This window comes from Pelodiscus sinensis, chromosome 6 (genome assembly GCF_052426305.1).
Source record: "Pelodiscus sinensis isolate ZL-2025 chromosome 6, ASM5242630v1, whole genome shotgun sequence".
Taxonomy (NCBI): domain Eukaryota; kingdom Metazoa; phylum Chordata; order Testudines; family Trionychidae; genus Pelodiscus; species Pelodiscus sinensis.
Genome location: NC_143057.1, coordinates 10,421,185 through 10,435,191, shown reverse-complemented (window position 1 = coordinate 10,435,191; position 14,007 = coordinate 10,421,185). Strand labels below are relative to the sequence as shown.

The following is a 14,007-nucleotide window of genomic DNA, read 5'->3' as shown; positions in this document are numbered from 1 at the left end:
CCTCAGCTTGAGAATAAAGGACTGAGGGAAGTGAGGTGTGGGAGAATAAAACTGAGCTCTGGAGAAATGTTTGGCTAGAGTTTCCCCTACAATATGTACCAGTTCCGACTTGCATACAAACCTACAGTCCCTATCTTGTACGTAACCCGGGGACTGCCTGTATACACAATCCCAAGCACAATGGCTCTTGTTCTCAGTTCAGGGGTCTCTATACTACTATAATGCAAGCAAATACGGAATAATTTTGGTGACAGTGGATTCTTAATGTAGAGCTTTACTTGTCTGCAGAATTTAGGAGGCCCTGGTCATTAATATGCATCTCTTCATGGTCTCATCAACTGCTGTGGTAGCTGTGGTCACATAATGGACAGGAACACTTGTAAGGAAAGTAGTATGATGCTGTAGACAGGATACAGCTACTGAAATGTGGTGATGGAGGTTCTCCTCACAGGTCTGCTGTTCTGTATAGACATTCTCCCCCTTTTGCCCCGTCTCTCCCCCGCCTCTGTATTAGAGGCAGCAAGGAAGGAGAAGCAGAAGCTGGTGCTGGGGGGAGCTGGCTTAAAAGCTGGTTTTCCCCCAGCACCGTCTCTTTGGTGCCACCCCTCCCGCTGCTGCCCGTGCAGGGAGGCAAGGGCTGCTGCCATGAAGCAGCCCCTGTCTGCAGCGACAGCAGTCCCTGTGCACAGGTCGCACATCCGGCGCGAGCCAGAACTGAGCCAAGCTGCCTATCGAGTAATTTTAATTTAAAGTATCCTGCACTTTAACAACCCTAGTTCTGTAGATGTGGGATGCCTGTGTCCCCCCGTCCCCCCCCCCCCCAGTGATACTCACCCAGTCTGGTAAAGACTTCAGAGATCCTGAGAACTTGTAAAGGAAAGGGGAAGGTGTATTCATTGGTGCAGATGTATCTACAGCAGAGCCCTTTGTTTGCTGAGCCGTAGCTTGGAATGGATCGAGGTTCCCTTTCTCCTGTGTGCAGTGTCCGCACTGTTCGCTCTTCAGAGCCCCTTGTGGATGGGCACTTGGACCTCATGTGAGGTTTCTCTGCTTAGGGCTTCCCAGTCTAAGGTTATGGTTCCTATGAGCAGCCCAATGGGAGCCCGGGTTAGGTTCCTGTGGAGAGGACACAGACCTGAGCTCTGTACTGAGAGCCTGGCGGCAGCTGTCTCCCCCGCATATCTGAAGGCATGCAATGCAGGGCGTAATGGTGTTCCAGAGGTTTAATCCCAAACTGGTGCTTTTGGAGTTTGGCTTTTAGTAGCTGGAGGCAAACTCAGACAGGCACCTGAACACACCCTGCGGTGATCCCTTACGTTGGGAAAGCCTAGGGCGAACCCCTGATCGAGGGTTCTTGCCTCATCCCCCTGTGGACACTTGTGGGGAGTGTTGAACGTTCCTACTATAGGGTCAGCTGATAAGGGTTTCCTCACCCTTACAGCCCGGAGTGGTTGGGCAATGCGGCTGTGCCCTGTCGAATACCAGCTTTGAGAACTGCTGCTGGAGCGGCATCACTTCTCCTTTGTGATGAAATCCCAAAGTGTGGCCCATGACCGTCTTGCAGGTGGGCCAGGGGCTCAGGGTTTGCCCCCTCTGCGGCAGGCAGCCTCTGCTGGCACTTCAGCTCCACTCCCCCTCTGTGAGGTTGGCATGCCGGCTTCCTGCTGCAGGGGTGGGTGCTGGATCTAGCTTGCAGGGGAAGGAAGAGGCTCCATGTGCTGCCACTTCCTCTCCCCCCACGGCTGGAGGACCTACAGCACAGGAATCTGCTTGCCTGGAGGTTTTTCCTGCTGCTCCCATTGGCCAGAATCATACCAATGAGAGCAGTGATGGGCAGTGCCTGGGAATGGCAGGAGACATGAAGCCAGGGAAGCACCCCCCATGCTCATCATGCACCTGCTCCCACTGAAACCCCACACACCTACCCCACTCCTAAACCCTCCGTTCCTCCCAGACTCCACCCCCTTCTGCAGCCATTTTGTCATCATGGGTGGTTGGCTGGTGGTCAGAAAGGTCGCTGAGTGGAGTGGGCCATGGGCCAAAAAGTTTGAGAACCACTGCTTTACAGGAAGCCCTAGCAGCCTGTGCCTCATGGGGCCTGCAGCATCGGGGAAGCTGTAACCCTTATCAAATCTACCAAGTAAAGATTCTCCCCCCCCCCCCCCGCTCCAAAGAGCACGGTACTGGTATGCCCTCTCGGGGCGATGCAATGTGTGACACTGGGAGCCTGGCTGTCACGGCATGATTGCTGACAAAGGTACTGGCATGTATAGTACAGGGCCCACAGTGGTGGTGTGGGCGACACTGCAGCAGCCAGGGGAGCACTGGGGATGTGTGATGACTTGTTACTCATCCATTCCTGTACAGGCCAGGATACAGATCTGAGTGTTCTGGGCCAGATTCCGTGCCAGGGCAAATGAACAGGACACAGAGCACAGCTATACCGCCTATGGCTTATCTATTCAGACTGCTGCTCCAGGGGATGGGGGACCGGTTTTCAGCTGAGGAAAGTCAGGCTGTGTTCCTTGACTGTTGTTCCCAGACTGCTGTTGCCTTGGGCTTTTAGGGTCACACTTTTTTTCCAGAAGCAGCCTCTGACTTTTGGTGCCCAAACAGTGGAACCTGACTTTCAGGGATGCTGAGCCATCTCTGATCCTGTGGACTTCAGTCAGGAAAGCCTTGCACCTATAAAGGGCACAAAGGGACAGGGATAGGAACCGGACTGCTCTGATCTCCAGACTACCTTAGACTGCATCGCCCCAGCTAAATGGCACAAGAATTGCTCACCAAGACATTCATTGTTCCAGTGTCCTATTTGTTCTATTCAGGCGTCTGGCATGAAATTCCCAAAGGGTCCTCTTAAAAAAAGGAACTACCAGTGAGCCCCTGCTTCCAGCATTGATCAAACATCTACACTCCCCTTCCCCTCCCCAATGTTTCTGGATTACAAGAACATTATTTTCCCAGGAATTCCACTGTTTAAAAAGCTTGGCCATGGATATTCAGGGGAGAGGGGTGTATGCTAAGGGACAGGGAGTTGGTATAAGAAGCACTCTGTTGAGCAAACTGTGGGGAGGTCACTTGACCAGAAACATGGCTTCAAAAGCTTTGGCATGGAGAAGGCTGGGAAACCATAAAATGATGTCTCTGTCCAAAGAGCTATGTTTCTGCCAAAGGCTGTTGTGGAGACAGATCGTCACCCCTGGAGGTGATTCAAATGTCTTAGTCTCTCTCCATATAAAGACAGAGAGGCAACTGTACAACAAGATTGTTTGAGGGATGTATACACGTCACAGGTGGGGGGGGGGTTGTTTTTTTTGTTTTTTGTTTTTTTTTCATCATTGCCTCTGCCTTGGATTTCTTGGCTATTTCCACATTTTGGATTTTAAATGTGCCTGTTAATGAGAGGCACATGTAAGTGTGTGCTGTTGGCTTTCTCCAGCAGTGCAGCAGACGATAGAAAACATGAAGGAACTGGCTCTAAATGAGGAAGCGACACCAGTTAGTGTTCTAAGTCGCTTGGAAACTTGACAAACTGCGAACACAGGGAGCTAAACTGGCATGAATGCTGAAGATTTACTTTGGGAGTGACTGAATTAGATGATGTCCCCAGAAGCACAAACAGGCCTACAGAGCTCTGATTGGCACGCTGCTGAGAGTTGGCTGGCCATGTGGTGCTGGTGCTTCTGAGGAAAGAGGCTCCTGGAGGCCTGTAATAGCATCTCACAACAAGATAGATCTGATAGCGCTTTTGATAAGCGGAGGGTTGTCGCTGTTGTGGTCTTGGTCAAATTCCAGCTCAGAGATTTATATTTTACCTTCTTGAATTATCCTGCAGTTTTACTGGATATAATTTTCTGCTACGCTGCTTTCCCAGAAGTACTGTGTAATGTGACGGTGACTTGTTAAATCCCTGCTGTGCTTACCCCCATCAGAGAGCAGCAGAAGCGAAGTGTACACAGCATAAATGGAATGATACAGGGGCTTCCAAAGGATCCATTTGGATGCTTAGGCATCTTCATAGGCTTGGGTTATTCACATATCCGGATCCTTTGGCCCTCCATCCTCCCCCAAAATGTCCAATATCCTATCACAACTTCCCTTCTACCTCCTGAGTGCAGCTTTCTGAAGATCAAGAATTGGCAACCTGCTACCCCCTCCATAACCTCTTGGCTAAACTGTTTTCCATCTGATGTAGGAGGGTGGGAATCGCTGAGTAGGGCCACTGCCCTGTCAAACCCCAGACAACTCTGGGAGATAAGTTGTTTTCTCACAGTGCATCCCAATCGATGGTAAAGAACTAACTGGTTGAGGCAGTGCATAATTCAACCAGTCTTTCGGTCAGAAGTGGCTCCTACCAACTCTTCTGACCACAGGGCAGCTTGGCCAATCAGGAAACCAGCTTAAAATTTGTAACCAAATTCTCTCAGCCATCCATAACTCCAAATTGTCACTTTATTGAAATATCCTAAAATGGATCCAATTTTGAAAATACTTTTACAAACCACAAATGTGGCAATTGGCCATGGGAAAACATTCTTCTCTGTTTTGGAGAGCTCTAGTATATGGACCAGTCTGTAAACCTTTTAGGAAAGTGTGGCTCCCGAACATAAACAATTAGTCTACTGATCAAGTGGGAGGAGTGTTAAGTTTGATTCAAGGTGTTTTTTTTTGTTTTGTTTTGTTTTTAATCTAAGCATCCAGTCAAGGCCTAAATACGCTCTACATAGAATATCTGCTGTTTTAGTCTTCAATTGCAACCTCATTTTCTTTTCTAACAGAGCTGGAAGAAATGTCCAGTAACATTACACAGCTGTTACTATAGAAGTCTTTGGACTTTCTGAGCTTACTTGGATCATACCTATAAACATAAACACAGCGCTATAGTCAAGTCATGCAATCAACCATCTGATATTTACATGCCTGTGTGGAAATATTAACACTTGTAAATATAAAGAATCAGTAATAATCATGTATGAAGTGTGTGCTCTAGCTTGCTTATTAAATTGGTCATTTAAGATCTTAAAGTATTCCAAGATGGAAAAATGCCTTATACAGGAGGCACCGTTCAATGTTTTCCCATCTCTTCCTTAATCATAGTACTGTGCTAGTTTGTATTTAGAAGTCTTGGTTAACCAAGGTTCCTGGGATAGAGAATACTGAGGTTCTTAATGGTGTCTATAGTATAGTGTGTTTCCTATTCTTGCACTACACTGCTTTTTAGTAAAGACCTTTTATTTATTACTACTATTATACCCAATATTCCAGGATCAGGACTCTACTATAGTAATGCATGCACACCTACTTTCTCTCACTCTTTCATGAAGGCTGTGTCTAAACTGGCAAGTTTTTTCGCATAATCATTTGCTTTTCCAGAAAAACTTGCCAGCTGTCTACACTGGCCGCTTGAATTTCCGCAAAAGCACTGACGATCTCATGTAAGATCGTCAGTGTTTTTGCAGAAATACTATGCTGCTCCTGTTCGGGCAAAAGTCTTTTTCCGAAAAAGTTTTGCACAAAAGGGCCAGTGTAGACAGCAGAGACTTGTTTTCCGCAAAAAAGCCCCAATCGCGAATATGGCGATCGGGGCTTTTTTGTGGAAAAGCGCATCTAGATCGGCCACGGATGCTTTTCCACAAAAAGTGCTTTTGCGGAAAAGTGTCCTGCCAAGCTAGACGCGCTTTTCCGAAAATGCTTTTAATGGAAAAGTTTTCCGTTAAAAGCATTTCCGGAAAATCACGCCAGTCTAGACGTAGCCGAGAAGTTTAGTCTAAAGAACAATATTTAGGGCAGTGGTCACCAACCAGTAGATCTTGGCGCCTCTGGCAGGTGATCCTAACTGATTTGGCCAGGAAGCTACCAAGTGCTGACACTTCAGTTGCCCTTCCCCCGCTATCATGCTGCTCCTGTCCTCTGCCTTGGAGCCGTCCCCCTGGGAGCCTCCTGCTTGCTGTGCGGGGTGTTGGAGGGAGAAGGGGGGGAGCTGATGTCAGGATATCCCCCCCACCCCCGTACCCCATCTCCACACAGAGAGAAGGGGATGGAGGGAGCCTGGCAATGCAAATCTCTGTCACTCTCTCAAACACGCACTGTCCTTCATCTCCTCTCTGGACCCAACATGGGGGGGGGGGGGTTGTTGTGTCTTTTACTGCTTGCAAAGCGGGTTAGTCTGGGTTTTTGACTGGTCTGTGCATTTCACAACTTGCATTTCTCTCTTGTGCTTAAATTTAATTCTTTGAGTCGTGAGTTCTAAAATGCTGAACTTGTCGGGGCTGGAGCAAGCTCCACATGCCGTCCTTCCCTGCAGACACCACTCCTGCAGCTCCCATTGATCAATAACGGGGAACCGTGGCCAGTAGAAGCCGTGGGCTCAGTGTCTGTAGATGAGGGGCAGCACATGGAGCCATTGCGGCACATGCCAGCTGCTTTCAGGAGTGGTGCAGGGCCAGGGCAGGCGTAAACCTGCCTTACTCCTACTGCGCTACCACCCAGAAGCTGTCTCAATTCCGCAGCCCAGCCAGAGCCTGCTTCCTGAATCCCTGTCCCAGCCCTAAACCTCGTCCTGCCCCAGGCGTGAGTCCCCCTGTGTGACAGCACGTTGGGGGTCCCCGCCTCCTGCACCCCTGAAATGGCACGAACAGACTCCGCCAGCTAGTAGAATAGAGGTGGTTTATTGCTTCTCCAATATACAGCACAGATGTCATCAGGTTACAGGGCAGGCCTAGGATGCCTCAGCCCCCCTTGATATGGGGGAGGGGGTCTCGGCTTCTAAACCCCCCAGCCTGTTGCTGAGGCTGCTTCCTCCATGCTCCCAGACAGAAACGAAACTAACTCTCCTCCAGCCCTGCCCCCCAGCCAGGGGTGGCATTCCACCTTCCTTTGTTTCTCCCCATGGGGGGTAGCTGGTCAGACAGGTTTGGAGCCCCCTTTGCATAATGACCAGACAGCGGAGGTCGCCACAGCCGTAGCAAGGCACCCCCACTACGTCACACCCTGCACCCAAACTCCTTCCCAGAACTTGTATCCTGAAACCCCTCTGGGACCCCAATCCCCCACCCTGGGCAAGGCCTGGGGCCCCTCACTCCAAAATCTTTGGCCCAAGACAATAGACTGCACCCCAACTCCCTACCCCAGCCTGGTGACAGAGAGTGAGGAAGAGGGATAAAGTGAGCAGGGGCGGGGCTTCAGAGAATGGGTGGGGCAGGGGCGGGGCTTCAGAGAATGGGTGGAGCAGGGGCGGGGCAAGGGTATTTGGGTTTGAGGTAGATCTTGCATTGCACTGAAATAGAAAAAGTGATCTTGTGGTTTAAAAACATTGGAGATCACTGATTTAGGGTCATCTTTCTTTCAGCTGGAAAGGAATCCCAGCTTGAGGTGCTAATGTGCTAAAAATAGTGAGGCAGCAGGAGGGGCTACCTGCCCAGAGTGTAATGTCTTGGACAGGTTGGTACTCAGGCGCTAGGGGACTATGCTTCTATTTTTTTAGCTCAGAGCTTGCTTGGGTATGTCTCCGCTAGCTGGAAATAGCATTTCCAGCTGGAGGGGTAGAAATAGCCTTAGGTGCTCATCCACTGCACTCTGAAGTCATTAGCACTCAGATCCCACGAGTGCATTTGAAGGCCCAGATCCCCAGTGGTATTGAAATCAGGGAGGGGGTTGATCTGGGTCTAAATACCTTGGCAGACTTTACTTGCACACACTTGTGGTTACTCCATCTATGTTACTGGGGTTACTCCTAACTTTAGTGGGTGTGAATGAGAGGAGAATTTAAATCTGGTGTTTCTATCTGACATCACTGTTTCCTAGGATTATAATGATACAACGTTATGAGCTTGACAAGAGAGGAGCCTCTTTCGCAATGGAGGCCCGTTTATAGACCCCTTAATAGTTTGAGAATAATGCTAGAGGATGGGCTAGATAACCGGCTGGTATCAATTGGCATAGCTGCGTTGATTTCAGTGGAGCTCTGCTGACATACAGCAGCTGAGGATCTGGCTCAAAGTGCAATGCTTCTGTCTTGCTCAATATAAGAACAGCCATATTGGGTCAGGCGAAAGGTCCATCGAGCCCCGTATCCTGTATTTTCACAATGACCAATGCCAGATGCTTCAGAGGGACTGAACAAAAGAGCTAATCACCAAGTGATCTGTCTGCTGTCGCTCGTTCCCAACTTCTGGTCAATGGACCAATTGCCGTTCATTTTCATCATGTGAATTAGGTACTACCAGCAGAGGGTTGATTTTTTTTTTTCCTTTTTGGTGGTTCTGTAGTTTCAGCATCCCAGTGTTGCTCTTCCAAGATTTCTGAAAGTATGCTTCACCTTTCCTCCCTCAGATTTTTGGAAGGCACTTCAAATTCTTAAATCTGTGGATTGAGTGCTGTAGCTATCTTTAGAAATCTCACATTGGTACCTTTATTTGTGTTTTGACAGATACACAATGAAAGCTTAAAACAGACATATACTGGGTCATCATCCAAGACTGCCGTAGCATGAAATATATGGCAGAATGTGTGTAAAAAAGAGCTGGAGACACATTATTATCCCCCAAGGAGTTCACTCACATTTAATGAATGTATTTTTTAACAAGCATCATCAGCATAAAAGCATGTCCCTCTGGAATAGTGGCCAAAGCACAAAGGGGCATCTGAACATTTAGCACATGTGGTACGTAAATATCTTTCAATGCCACCTATAAAAGTGTCGTGTAAACCTGTTCTCACTTTTAGGAGACATTGTAAATAAGCAAACAGCAGTATCCTCACATAAATATAAATGAACTTGTTTGTCTTTGGCTGAACAAGAAGTAGGACTGTGAGGACCTGTAAAACTTTAAATACTACATTGTTTTGTATTTGAGTGCCATTATGTAACATAAACCTCCATTTGTGAGTTGCACTTTCCTGATAAAAAGATTACAGTACAGGTTTTACCTTCCTTGTCCGGCCAAAAAGGGGATTTGCTGAACAAGGGGAGGTCCCTCTCAATATGGCCTATGCTGCCCCCAGCCAGGACTCCAGCCATGCCCTGCTGCTGCTTGCCCCGCCATAGCTCCCCAGGCTGGAGCCAAACCCCCTGCTGTGCCGCACTCCCTCAACACGGGACTCCTGCCTGAGTCATGCCCTTTCTCCCCTGCTCCTGCCTTGTGGCCTGACCTCCTTATATGTGGACTCTGTGGTCCAGGAACATCTATGGTCCAGCTGGACCACAGAGTCCTGGTTAAGGGAGATACAAGTACAGGTTGTATAACATCAATTGAAAAATATTGTTACAGTGCAAATATTTGTAATAAAAATAAAGTGCGCACTTTGGATTCTGTTTGACATCTATAGATGGTTTTTCTACATTTTCAAATGTAAAGTTGTATAACTTCAGTTGGTATTCTGTTTAACAATGCAAGTAAATGGCAATTAATTGTGATTTAACTGCAAATTAATCAAAAGCCCTACTTTTTTTTTTCTTCTACTTTTCCACGTTTGTGGTCCATTCATATATCCAAGCCTGCATGTAAGCACAGATGAGATTGGCTTTCTTATTTCCCATACAAGTCTGCCAACTAAGAAAATTCTTCTATGCTCTTAAAACTAAATAAGACCCTTTTGGAATTCATTGCTGTGCTGATCACATGTTGATTTGCATCATGATCTTATCAGGCTGCCATTGTACTTAACACCAGCTCCAGCAAAGATGGGCAGCTGGGATTTATTTTTAACTCCGAAAAAAAATCATGAGCAAAGGAAGTGCTTTGGGAGCAATTAGTCATGGTTACAAAGATAATCTTTGTTAATGAAGCCCTAAGCCGGCTTGTGTCCAAAAAAGGCAAATAATAAGGTGCAGAAATGTTTATAAGCCCCTGGAGAGTCATTAACAAGGATTCTAGAAGTCCAAGGGATAAAGGGTTCAGGATATAAACAGCAATATTTACAGGGGAAAGAACTTTAAAATAACAGACAGAAAATACACGGACCCAAATTTTCTTTTAATTCTTTTTTTAATTTTCTAACTCTTCTTTCTGAGAGAGGCTGAGCAGACGTCCCAGTTTCATAGGAGCAGTCCCAATATTTCCTCTGTCTTGTATAGGTGCCTCCCGCCCCATCCTGATTTTTCACACTTGCTAGTGGTAAAGGCACTGACTTGAGATTCAGGAGATCTGGGGGTCTAAAGTGTGACCTTGGCTCAACCTGTGGAACTCCTTGCCAGAGGAGGCTGTGAAGGCTAGGACTATAATAGAGTTTAAAGAGAAGCTAGATAATTTCATGGAGGTTAGGTCCATAAAAGGCTATTAGCCAGGGGATAAAATGGTGTCCTTGGCCTCTGTCTGTCAGAGGCTGGAGAAGGATGGCGGGAGACAAATCGCTTGATCATTGTCTTCGGTCCACCCTCTCGGGGACACCTGGTGCTGGCCACTGTCGGTAGACAGGATACTGGGCTAGATGGACCTTTGGTCTGACCCAGTATGGCCGTTCTTATGTTAACCATTTTAGAGTCTGATCCAAAGCCCGGTTTTTCAGTGGGCTTTGGAATAATTCCTGTGTGAGCAAAGCCCTTAAGTAAGTGAGCAGTAATAATTCCAGCGAGCTGTGACACACACAGCACATTTCATCAGTGGATCTCAGCAGGTAAATAGGAAGTGACTTTTCCCAAGCTCCCCGGGGGGCGAGGGTGAGCAAACCAGAAATAGAACTGAGGCTGCAGCGTTGCAGTCTAGTGCGCTAGCCATGAGACTACACTCCTGTGCCTCTGTTTCTTCTCTGTAAAATGAGGCTGCTGCTGCTCATCTATTTAGACTGTAGGCTTGGGGTTTGTACAGTGCTTGGCCCACTGGAGCCTGGATCTAGGACAGGATTTTTCAACCAATGGGTCATGTTAATGGCTCATGAGTGGAGATGCAGTTCCGGTCCCCAAAGGAATGGGTGGAAGGCCCTGGAAGGAGGGGGGAAGGGGATGCAGAGCCTTACATCTCAAGTCTGGAGGGGGCTTGGCTGGGCGCGGCTCTGAACGCTGTGACCTAGCGCATGGAGTTACAAAGCTGATCAGGGCTGGCCCAGCTGCAACTCTATCATGATGCAGGGGAGGAGGAGAGGATGGGGGAAATGGTAGCTAGGCCAAATTTTGAGGAAGTGGATCTGACTGGAGTGTTACTCGCATCACTTTGGCCCAGTTAGGCCAGATTTGAAAGCTACTGGAGTAGCATCGCGGCCAGGGGGAGCTGAGCCCAGAGCTAGCCCCCTCAGGGCAGGACCCATTTCTATGATCCACACAGCACACTTACTTGGTACGTGTTAATGTAATGAGTACAGGCAGTCCCCGGGTTACGTACAAGATAGGGACTGTAGGTTTGTTCTTAAGTTGATTCTGTATGTAAGTCGGAACTGGCATCCAGATTCAGCCACTGCTGAAACTGACCGCCAGTTCTGACTTACATACAGAATGAACTTAACAACCCCAAGCGTCCCCAAGTCAGCCGCTGCTGAAACTGATCAGCAGCTGATTCCAGGATGCCCGAGGCAGAGCAACTCTGCCTCGGGCTTCCTGTAGTCAGCGCTGGTCAGTTTCAGCAGCGGCTGACTTGGGGACGCCTGGGGCAGAGTAGCTGGGGTGCTGCTGGGTTGCTCCAGTAGCGCCGCTCCTCGGTGCTACTGGACCAACCCAGCAGCACCCCATCTGCTCTGCCTCAGGCGTCCTGATTCAGCCGCTGCTGAAACTGACCAGCAGCGGCTGAATCAGGACCAGAGCAGCTGGGGTGCTGCTGGGTTGGTCCAGTAGCGCCCAGAGCGGCGCTGCGGGACCAACCGGCAGCGCCCCAGCTGCTCTGCCACAGGCGTCCAGAGAAAAGCCTAGTCTGCTGGGGGGGGGGGGGGGCGTACTAGCTGCGCCCTCCCCCCACCCCAGCAGACCAGGAAGACGCGGGCAGCGGACCGAGATGCACCGCGGTCCCGCCGCCTGGGTCCTCCGTGGCTTTGCTCCCAGTCTCCCTAGTCTGCTGGAGACCAGCAGACCAGGGAGACAGGGAGCAAAGCCTCTGAGGATGCCGGCAGCGGGACAGCCGCGGGGCGTCTGGGTTGTCCCGCTGCTGGCTTTCCCCGCGGCTTTGCAAAGCCTCAGGGAAGCCGGCAGCGGAGCAGCCCAGGCGCGCCTGGGTTGCCCCTCTGCCCGAGCCCCCCCGCGGCTTTGCAAAGCCTCGGGGAAGCCGGCAGCGATGCAGACCAGGGAGACGCGGAGCAGCTTTTCTCGCCCGGAGTACACGGGCGGCGGGACCGCAAGGTCCCTCAGTCTGTGTACTCCGGGGCAGCCCCGTTCGTAACTGCGGATCCGACATAAGTGTAAATATTGTGAGGAAAATATTTAAGTCTCTTTTTCCCCCCCTCCATTAAATAGCTTTAATGGGTCTCCACATCCATCAAGGTTTATAAATGGGTCCCGCGAGAGCCACTCTTCTGAGTGCTACCAGGACACAAATAAACAAAACTCTTAGTCATTCTGGGTCCATGACGATTGTGTTCCAAGAGGAAGTTTCTCCATCCTAAATGATCCCCAGATAAAAGTAATTTCTGAGATCACAGCTGCCTCCCATGCAACTGGGAGACTAGGGAGTGACAAATAATTAATGATTCCACATACAAAGATTAGTAGCAAGGGGCATATTGTGCAAGCCTGCTGCTCATGGTACTGGCCCTTCTGGCCTTGTGGAGGGGAGATGTCTTTTCAGGCAGTGCAGCTAGTGTAGGTGCATGAAAGCTGACAAGGAAATATTCAGAAGAATAAAGTCAGATGCATGTTTGAATGATGAACAGAAGAATGAGCGAGGCTGAACTCTTCTGCTTCCAGAGTTGTGCACAAAGGTAAGGGGAGTCATTCCTCTGCAGAAGCCTGACACAAGCCCCACTTCAGTCTTATTCAAGCCTTCTTTCTCTGGCCTGACTGCTGGCAGTGTGTGCAGCTGTTGTTGGATGGAAGTCTCCAGAGAAGCACAGAGTGGCATTTGTCGAGCTAGCCATTTTACATAGGACCTTCAGCTCCATGTATGCTTTTCATTGAACATTAGAACCAACATTCTCCTTTTAACCATTGTGTAGGCCTGATGAATGGGAATCGCCAGGTTAATGCTATTTTTTCAAAGTATTGTACAGGTATGCTTGGTTAATGATTACAGACCACATTTCTTACAAAACAGGACTACCATACTACAGAAATGTTGCAGATTAGAAGCCTGGCTCTCCACTCCATTCTACCATTTGCACCTTAGCTCCATGGATTTGACTGGTTTTTCCTTGGGATGATTTTATTGTAATGAAGCGAAGTCACCTATGGGCAGCAAGACTCATGGAAGAAGCAGAAATCATGAGTAGCATGTAAATCCACCCCATCTGTCCCAGACTCTCCCCTGCTCTTGTTGCAAGTTCTCCAACATGCCCATAGGAGTCCCAGCCTGCCTGACCTGTCCCAAGCTCCAGCCTCTCAGGAAGCAGCAGCAAAGGTTTGGGGAGTCTCCTCCCCCAACCTCCATGTCCTACTGCCTGGGCATGAGCTACTGAATGTTACCCTACAATGTATGTACCTGTAGCCTTCTATGTGCTGCTGGCATATGCAGACCCCACCAACAGAACAGCCAGTCCGTACGCAAGAAGAGGTCCTACAGAAGTCAGTATCCAAAGGGACAGCCACAGGAATGGACATAGATCTTGTATTCTACATTGCAAAGGACTGGAGGAGCCCATTCCAGCATTGAGCAAATGAGCTAGGCCCAGGGAACAGGCACGTGAGACATTTTCAGACCTTAGCCGCGAGTAGTCAGACGAGACTGGAGAACAAGGGCCTCTGGAGGTATTGGCAGACCCAGGGAAAATTCCCCAAACTGCTGGCAATCCAACATGGGGAACTTGAGTTTTTGTTTCTGAACAAGCTGTCAGTCAATTTGCACAGAATTGAAACATTTGTTTTTCTACCTTCCTGAAGAGCCTTATTTTTCCACCCCATCCATCTTTAACTGCTCTAGATTCTCCCAATAC

The 14,007-nt window shown here is 48.9% G+C and overlaps 1 long non-coding RNA gene across 1 annotated transcript in view; it reads left to right on the top strand.

The window, feature by feature from the left end:
- Positions 1-14,007, top strand: part of LOC106732795 (uncharacterized) — a 65,939-nt gene that overhangs the window by 11,842 nt on the left and 40,090 nt on the right. The gene's annotated exons all lie outside the window — the stretch shown is intronic.